Raw genomic sequence first — 10294 nt, 5'->3', positions numbered from 1 at the left:
TATTTCTAGATGATTTATTTTTGGTTCATTAATTACAAATTGGCTCACATTGACGAGTTCATTTGAGGTATATATTAATTGGTAGTCCGATTTCTAGTTTCTTCTAGATTATTAATTTATAATTTATAAAATTTGAAATGGATTTTTAACTTTCAATTACAAAACTATATTTTAAACAAACTTCTACGCTTACGTCTCATCCCTATATAATATTTCATAAAACAACCCCTTACTACTAAATGCGCATCACACAAAGGTTTTCAAAGATGAAATTAATTTTTTCAAAGCTTATTTTTGGTGAAATTTAAGCACCTTCATTTTAATGATCTGACTATGATATTATATCTTGTTATTGATAATTAATATAAAATAATTTCAAGTGAATATGATATACATATTTATATTGTTGAAAATCGTATTTTATATAGAACTAATAATGAATAACAAAATGCAATGTTTAAGCAAGAAAAATAAAGCGTTTCAATATTCCGATAATATTAAATGTTTCTGAGATTTTTTTATTTCAACTTATGGCAAAATATTTATTATTATAGCGAAAGAAATCTACATTTATGATAAAACAGCGAACTAGACAAAATATACGCATACAACACAACAACAATATAATCATTTGTTAAAGCATATTTTAAACGACTTCAAAAATCTGTTACTTTAAAATTTTGAATATCAATAATACAGTAAAACCTCTTACAATCATTGCGAGATTTAATTAGTATCTATATTTAGAATAATTTGTACTAGAAAATTTGATAGGAAAGGTATGTTTCTAACGAGCAGCGGAAGGCGAACAAGTAATATATGGATTGGTTACATAAACTATACATCGAACGGAAAAGTAACACAAATTATTATATATATTAAATTAAAAAAAATATGCTATTATCTTGTTCCTTTCCTGCGATTTCTTCAAAAATATCATAGTTATGATTTCGAAGGAAAAATTTTCAAACAACTTGTATATATAAAACTTTTACAGTAAGTTAATTGAAGCCTTAGTGAATTGTGGTTACTCGAGTTAAATTCTTTATATTCATCGGATGCTAGGTGATACATTAATAAGTAATAAAATATCATCAGAAATACTAGTAAGATGAAATTATTTATTAAAAAACAAGCTAGTATACAAGAAACTCATTAACATAATATTCATTTATATTTTTATAACTGAAATCATTTTTTTGCTTCTAAACTCATATATTCTCTGTTTGTGGTCCTCTTAAAACACACAGAGTAATAAAACCAGAGACACCAAGGTGATTGACACCGAGATGGTTAATGAATTTTGTAAATGAGAGGACTTTGAATACCAAAAATCTATTTGGTACATTAAGAATCTTTATCTAAATGATTCTTCGTAACATTGAGAATGTTTTTCCTCTATATAAAATTAATCTTATACAAGTGACGTTTCATTCTAATTTGTAGGCTTAAAACAAGTTAGCATCTTCACAATACATACAAACCAGGTTATCAATAACCTTAGTTGATTTAAATAAGACAAATATTTTCGGATTTAGTACGCTTTTTTTATTACTTTAAACTACGTAGTCCCGACGCGTCGATTACTTTGCAGCAACCGTAGATGTCTGCCTTTGACCATGCTGTTTTCATCCATGTCAAAAATATTAGTTTAATTTAAATGAATACTCGCGAAAGTCTTAGATATTATTAATCTTAGATGATTATATTGCAATTACATAATGCATAAAACTTAAATATGTATACAAATAAGTAAATAACTTTATTTTTTAAGTTGTACTGTTCAATCTTTCGTCCATGTAGATTGCATCTATAGGAAAAATGACAAAGAATACGACTAACAGACTTATAAAATGTATACTCAAAAAAACTATTAACTAAGAACTCATTTAAGAATAACTCAATAAAAAAGTAACGCCTGTTGAGTCCTTTTATTAATTAAGTGCAAGTATCTATTTAAGTTGTTCTTTTTTTAAACTGGAATTAAAGAATTTCTTTCATTTAATAATATTTTATTTATTACACTTCATGGGTATAAATCTTTAATCTCCGTATCGTTAATGGAACATTGTCTATGCGTTATGCTTATTTTTTCACACTACTTCGCGTTATGCCGCGTTAAGAAATGAATTTCTATAATTTTCTCTTCATATTTCTCTTGATTCGTAAATCATAATGAATGTAGACATTTTAACGTGATGAAAATTCGTTTTCTTTAAGTCATAATGAATATTTTCATTTTCCAAATGTACTTCGCAATTTAATGACACCGTATTATATACTTTAATAGAATGCTTTATTGTAATGGATATTTTTACATCATTTTATTAAGTATTAATTCAAATCAGAATATGAACTCCTAATAGTACACTGTTATATAATATTTCTTACACATGACAAGGGATCAGAAAGGTTCGTATATTGGCACATCGAAGTCACAGTGTCAAACATGATTAGCAGGCGGATATACATGATTTAATTGAAAATTTAAACATTCATATGGTCCCATATAAAACCATTTACAAGTAAATTGACATTATTGTATGTAACAAAGATATGAGTATATGAATTACCCATAAAATAAGTTTCAAAGAAGTATAATTCAATTCATTAGTTACTAAATATGGTAAAGTTGGGTATATTATTTGTGTGTCTTGAATTGAGTATTTTTATGTAGGCTTTATTATTTGTACGTTAATTAGTTGATCACGAAATTAATTTTACATAGGCCAGTAACTAAAACCAATATGCTAGTTTATCCTTTGCAAATATAAGACATTATCATCGGTATAACAATAATAGCTTTGTGATTATTGTACAATAAACTTGTAACAAAACAATAAACGTTAATATATTTTGTTAAATTCTCTCTTTCTATATAAATTTATCTTTAATATAAATTTTGTACCTCATTAGTTTATTTCAAGAATATTTAATTTACTTTCAAACTATGGAATTGTTCTTTTTATTTGTATTATTATTATTATTCTTATTACATTTTTATTACGTTTAAGATTATAATAAAAAATATAAATAAGTAACATCACTCATATTATAAATGAGAAAATTTATAACGGTGTTTTTATGGATGTACAATAATCGATTATTGTTAACATTAACGCAAAAACAAACAACGGATTTCGATAAAACTTAAGTTTTAAATAGGTCAATAGTATAGAGATATGGCTCATAAATACCGTGTGCTTCCGACTTAACAAGGCTTAAGAGATGTTTTGCATTTGAATCCACGCGACACATACTATAAATGTCCTTACCGATTTGATATATAAATATATATATTTAATAATTTTTTTTTTTCTATTTAAACTAAAACAAAAATTTCCTGAGAAATACCATATTTTAATTTTTTTTTTCCTGCATTATATAAAACATTTTTTTTTAATTATTTTATTTGAGAAATGTATTATTAACCTATCATATATATATATATATAACAAAAGTCATACGATTTAGTCATTGCCTATTTCAAAATACAACTTTAAATTCGTTATAAAAACGTTAAACGACCTCTCAATCATGCTAAAATAAAAATGTAAAGTATTCTGAACAGAAATTTAATGTTTTTAGAATTCAAAATAGACTACACTGTCATCTACTAAATGGATACATATATAAGGATAAAAATACATTAATTCCAAGGTTTTGATAATTCAGCTTAATTAACAGGAAGACGTAAGATAGAAATGTTTTTAAAAGAGGCGAAAAATTGATTTGAAATTTATCGTAAGAATTTTCTAAGTTTGATTTTTTTTTAAAATTAGAAGACGTAACTTAACGTATTTCAAATTCAAACTCTTTATTTCTGTAGACTCGATGGATCTAGATCATTGCTTCCAAAACAAAAGTGAAGGACTATTTAAAAAAAAAACAGGACACGGATTCTCCTTAAAAATGTGTAAAGAACTATAAATATCAGTTACTGAAAAGAGCTGAGTAGTGTGTTAACATAAAATACTGATCACAGTTTTTATGATATTCAGTAAATCATTAGCATTTATTACTTCTGCATTATGAATATAATGCAGTTCTGAAGGGTAATGAGCTATGGTATCTTTGGCACATAATTCCTTACGAGATATAAAAAAGAAATAGTCAACTTAGCTTGACCGTTAACGGTTATGAAATCTTAGTTTATTGAAACTTTTTATATTCATCTCCTTCTGTAAATCGGCCATGTTTCCTATATTTAAAAAAACATAGTAATTTAAAAGATAATGTCATTTCATCTAGGCTATCCACAACTTCTTCTGATCTTTCCCATTCTGATATTGCGAGATAAGTAAATTTAAGTAATTTAATTGCAGCCAGTATTTTAAGAGCTTAAGTTTTATGAAAAAAAAACACAGATATTTTCTTTTTTGTATCAATGGAGGTGTCTGTGGGCTACGATAGTCTTACCTAAGTATTAATAGTATTACGTACATGCATGATTTGACAAACCATTGTTGAAGAAAATATAAAATAAAAGAATACTGGCTTTGAATTTTAGATAATGTAATACTAAGCAAATAAATAAGCGTATTTTTACATATGCAGCAAAATAGGAATATCTATTAAATTGTTTAAATAATTTTAGAAAATGTATCTCCAGGGGCAGTCCCGTAACAAATTTGTTTGTCTTATTTAAATATATGCGGACTCTACTACACTTGTTTCGTGAATTTAATAATACGATATAATAGTCCAGACATTTCGTAATAAAAGGAATTTATTATTATTATAATTATTTAAAAAACAGTGACATCTATGGTATGTTCTACATTAAATCTTACCTGTTAATGTCTTACATTGAACTAGACAGAACGATAAGTATAAAAAGTAATAAATAATTATGACTGTATTTTTAATTAGTAATAGTTCTTAGTATATACAATCTCCGAAATAACAATATTTTATAAAAGTTTAAAAATCATTGTCATTACACGTTAATACTGGAACTCGTGAAGCACTTAATCGAGTAAAGAACGTCAAAAAAACTTCACATTATTTTGGGAGAGAGCTGATACCCTTATACTGCTGGACCGATATTAATCAAACTGGATTTCAAACCAAAAAAACCACATCAAAATAGGTCCATCAATTCGCGAGCTACGATACTACAGACACACATATGTACATATATCGACGTCTAACTTATTAACACTTCTATTCACATAGAGTCTTGAAAAGTACAAAATAAAAACTTTATAATTTTAAACACATGATGGAACACTGATAAATATTTAAAATACGTTTCATATAATATGTAATGGTTATATTTCCTACAATATTCATTATACCAGAAACTATAGATAAATAATTTTACATACTAAAATAAAAAATGATATATTTTGTCAAACTTTTGAATTTCCTACATTGGCATTTACAAATGCAAGTTCTTAAAGTAATATTTAACGAAGAAATAAGCTTTTATTTGTTTATTTTATTTTATTTACATATGAAAAAAAAGATAATGATAATTACAAATTCTTTTAAACAAATGATAACTTATCTCTCATAAAAAATGTTTGACCGAAATCCTTTTAATATAGGAAACAAGTGCAAAATTATATTACGATAAATGGAATCATAGATTAGGCCGTAAGATAAATTCTGTGTTTCGTCCAATAAAAGGTCACGTGTTTAATTTGTCCTAACATCGTGTTGTCTTAGTCATTGGTACTTGAATCAAACATAGTTTGGTACTTATCCGTATAGAAAATTTTTGATCTGTCGCCTTAACAGAATATCAAATACGGACACAAAATTATCGTCAATAAATGTTATTTACTTCACGTCTGTCTTAGTAACATAAAGTAAAATAATCATTATTATTTCTGACCTGTTTTTGAAACAGTACATTTCTTTCATTTTCTCACTCTCCGTTTCATATCCGAAGAGTATTGCACCACACAGCTCTGTGTCAAACGCCATCTAAGTTAGGGGTAGCTAATTATTTTAAATTATATCTCAAATTGAAACATGCATGCACGAATTAATTTTAAGTTTCTGAATATTCAAATCGACTCGGTATACCCTTGGAGGTTGGTTAAAACTAGAAGTTACTTTATACCGTTGCTACATATTGTTTTAATAGTCTACTATTCAGTAACTAAATATTATTTTATTGCTCTTATAAATGTGAAGGCAAATTTACAGGTCTTATAAAGAAATTAAATAAAAAATTCGAAATTCGAAATTCAAATATTCAAGAAAATATACTATTTGTAAATGTTTTTTTTTTCAGAACATTTTTTGCTTAAGTGGTCAGGGATTGGGCCACAGATTGAATATAGGGGCTCCAAATTCAATATTTCCTGCCAATATTAGATAATAATGTTAGTTTCATAGGAAGACGACACGTATTACGTCATAAGTCATAACTTAAACACAAAAACTTTTAAAAACAATTTAAATGAAACTAATATATTATCGGACATTCTACGCGGATTTTATTATTTTAAAACTACATAATCCCGACGTTTCGGTTACTTTTCAGCAACCGAGATCACTGGCAGACGAGATGGGCACATCTTATGATTATGTAGTTTTAAAATGATAAAATCCGCGTAGTATATCCGAAAATATATTAGTTGAATTTAAATGAATAAAACTCGCGAAAGTCTTAGATCTCATTATTTTAAAAACAACTTTATTTAGAATTTATTTAATAGAAATAACTAAATGTAAATGCCAAATGAGACAACCGTTGATATCTTGAGTAATTAATGAGTTAATTTGTAACCCTTTTCAGTGGCCTGGGTTCGGTTTAAGAATGAATTAAAGGATAATTACAAAACGATGAACAAAGATTACTGCAGACATTTCTAAAGTCTGGTTATCTAGTTTGAAATTAATGTCTATTTTTACCATTCTCAAAATAGTGCGCGCTATAAATGTCTATTGCGATCGATTATAGATTTTTTTACTTTATCCATCAAATACTTTTCGACTGATTGAAAAAAATTACTTCTTAAGCTATCAATTTACTTTCCAGCCTCTGTACGGACTTAATTATTAGCATCCTAACCAATAATTTTACTGCTTTTTACTCAGAAAAATTATTAAAGGTCAATTATTTATACGAAACCTTTACATTTAGTAATCGAAATTCGTCAGACGTATTTTGTGTTGAATTCAAATTAGTGCCTTAAGTAACACTTAAAAAGCCCACAGAAGTAGACTGTTCTACTAAAATAATACTCGCAATTCAGGCGACATCTTAAAACATCAAAATAATCAAATTAGAATTTGAAAATTTACTTCTGACTATTTCTTTGTAGAAAATTTATATTGTATATTTAAAATATTTCGGTGTTGCAATTCGACAGTTACATCTCAGTATTAGAATGACGATCGATAAGGAGCAAGTTTATCGTGAAACAGATTTATAACCTTTAATTTATTGTCGTTTTGCTACAAACCCAATGTCAAGGATATTTTTTTTGTAACGCTTATCTCGAAACTTTTTGGTAATCCAGCACAAACAAAAAAATAATCTGGATTACAGATCTACTTCACAAGAATTATAATGACCGTTTAGAAACGTTATAGTTGCCCCCATATAGCATAATAGACTACTGAAGTGGAATACGTGCGAAGCTTCGTTATATGTATTTTTAATTCTTAATATTTTATTTATTTGTACTGTGTAAACAAATAAACTATAGGTTAAAAAGATTTAATCAGCATTTTTATCTAATAGGTTGTTTAGTGAAGCCAGTAAGTAGAGAATACATGGAGCGGAAAGTAATAGCAATCCACTGAAAATGCTCACGATAGGCCGATAGGACGCTAAAAATGTTTCCTTCTTTTTCATACAACTCTACTGGATACTTGAATTCATTTCGATGTATTTACTTGAATATCTTCCTACGTTTTTTCTCGGAACTTGACTTGAAAGTCGTTAACAGACAGTCCCACACAACTTATTACACGTGTTTAGTTGATGATTCGTGCAATCCTTTGGTCACACCAACTCCAGTAATACATGCATGTAATACGCACATAAGACCTAAAAAGTTTTACCAAAAAGCAACACATGAAAGTTCTATTAAAGTAACAAATTATGGATTTTAAATTCAGACCAGAGGTAATATTTTTTTTGATAATCATATCTTTAGAAAAACCGGAAGGCCAGCATATTTTGAGAAATAACTTAAATGTTGCGTGGTCACCATATTATAAGTAATGTCTCGGGGCAAGATCGCCATGAGAATTATTATGGAGTTTTAATAGATAATACTTGTAAAAGGTCTTCATTTTATTTCATTTATTACAATAGAAAAACTGACTCGGAACACACCCGAAAGTGGTCCCAACCAGGTAACAACACAAAGCACAATCCACGACACAATGTTCACTACATTATAATTTTCATGGAGAAGTTTCAAGTGCTATGGAAATATTTTTCATAAAAAAATAATCAAAAATTTAAATTTGAAATTAAAAATTAAAATGTTATATGAAGCAATTTTCGTAAAAAACGCTATCACTGTATCTCTTCGCATTACTATAAAATACGATTTAAATTAAATAATATATAACATATGTCCATACAGATTTTCCATTTCAGACATAAAGCAGAATATTTTGTACACACATACTTACGTTACCTCTTTATAATATATATATGTCTATAACAAAAGTGCAATGAATATTTAAATCCTGATTTAAAAGCCTCAAGCAATTATCCGTGCTCCGTTGTCATACATATTGCTACTAGCTTTCAAATCACATTAAAATTTGCATAATGACTAGTCCGAGCACTCAGTGTAAACTAGACGTCTTAATTAGTCATTCAAACAAAAAAAATATGTCCCTATGTTACCAGATGTTAACTATATATAATTTTAAATATTATACAAATAATATGACGCTATCAATACAACATAACACAATGTTAATATGATTACGAGAAAAAAAAATTACAATGTTTTTCTACGTACAACCGTTTTAATAAGATGCCTTTGTACATATGTATTTATTAAGGTATTAAATTTTTATATAAACATGATAACCGTATAAAATGTGTTCCGTTTGTGTTGTATAATAATATGAAATTTATATCATGAAATAAAATTTGATTTGTTTTTTTTAAACAATGTCTGTCAGATTTCTTCTGATCATACAAGCACAGTATGTTCAATAGATTACTTTGGGCATTTCCCATCGGTATACTTTCTGTGTAAAATTACTCAACATGCAAGAAGTGGCAAAAAGTTTATCGCTTTCACTTCACAGTTCCTTTCTGTCAGGATTTTTTATTAAAAAACTTTCAAATATTTAGATTAATTTGAATGTTATAGAGTCTAGCTGTAGTCAAGTTACTGTAGCTCGAACATGGGCTAGCTCGACCGGTGAAGTACTCTCACAGAATGTCGGCATGAAGTAGTCTTAAATGGTTGCATTTCGTCCGATGAGTGAGGGAGCCGGTTGTCCTTTCTTTTTTCCCATCCTTTCCTCTCTCCGGATGTTGACGTGTACAGTGACCTTTTGTTCTGCATTAGCGTTTTTTGAAGTGTTAAGAATGTTTCATTGGCATGTATCCAGGGAGACCCTGCAACTGTGGACCCTGGATCCGACCCATCGGATCGTGCGCCCTGCCATGCCTCGTGCCAACGATACACAAAACTGGACTCTCAGTTCAGACCAAGGGCAAAAGTCTTTGACTCGATGGCTATTAAATTATCGCCATTCTTCTATCATTCCCTTCACCTCAAGGGTTACAACGCATTCTCAACACCACGTTCTAGATTGTCGTGGAGGACGATAGCTCCCATTCCATCAGGTCGGTCGTCTACTTGTTTGCCCCCTTTACCAAAAAAAAAAAATATGTTAGCTCCATAATACTTAATTTTGTTAAAGGTAAGATCAATGAAGTTAGTATATGCCATATGTTTTTTTTTCGGGCCATTGTTTTTACAGCACTGACAGGCAGTGAAGGAAAACATCGTGGGAAACCTGGACATATTATTTCAAATTATAAGCTTGAAATCACCAATCCGCCTTGAGCAAGCGTGGTGTTTAATGCTCTAAACCCTCTCCATGTGAGAAAAGGCCTTTGCTCAATAGTGGGCACCATGGGCTGATGATGATGATAGATAGTTTAACTATTTTTAATGTAAAATATAATAACTAGATACCAAAAATAACTAAAAAAATGAAAACAGCGACAACTAAACGGATAAAATATTAAAGAAAAAAATGAACTTATTCAAATTTTTTCTTCTCATTTATTTGTATTAGTAATCAGCGACATCAAAACATTATATTTTAAAAAGAACTTAATAGT

Source organism: Danaus plexippus, chromosome 12 (assembly GCF_018135715.1).
Source record: "Danaus plexippus chromosome 12, MEX_DaPlex, whole genome shotgun sequence".
Classification (NCBI taxonomy): domain Eukaryota; kingdom Metazoa; phylum Arthropoda; class Insecta; order Lepidoptera; family Nymphalidae; genus Danaus; species Danaus plexippus.
This window is presented reverse-complemented; position numbering follows the sequence as displayed.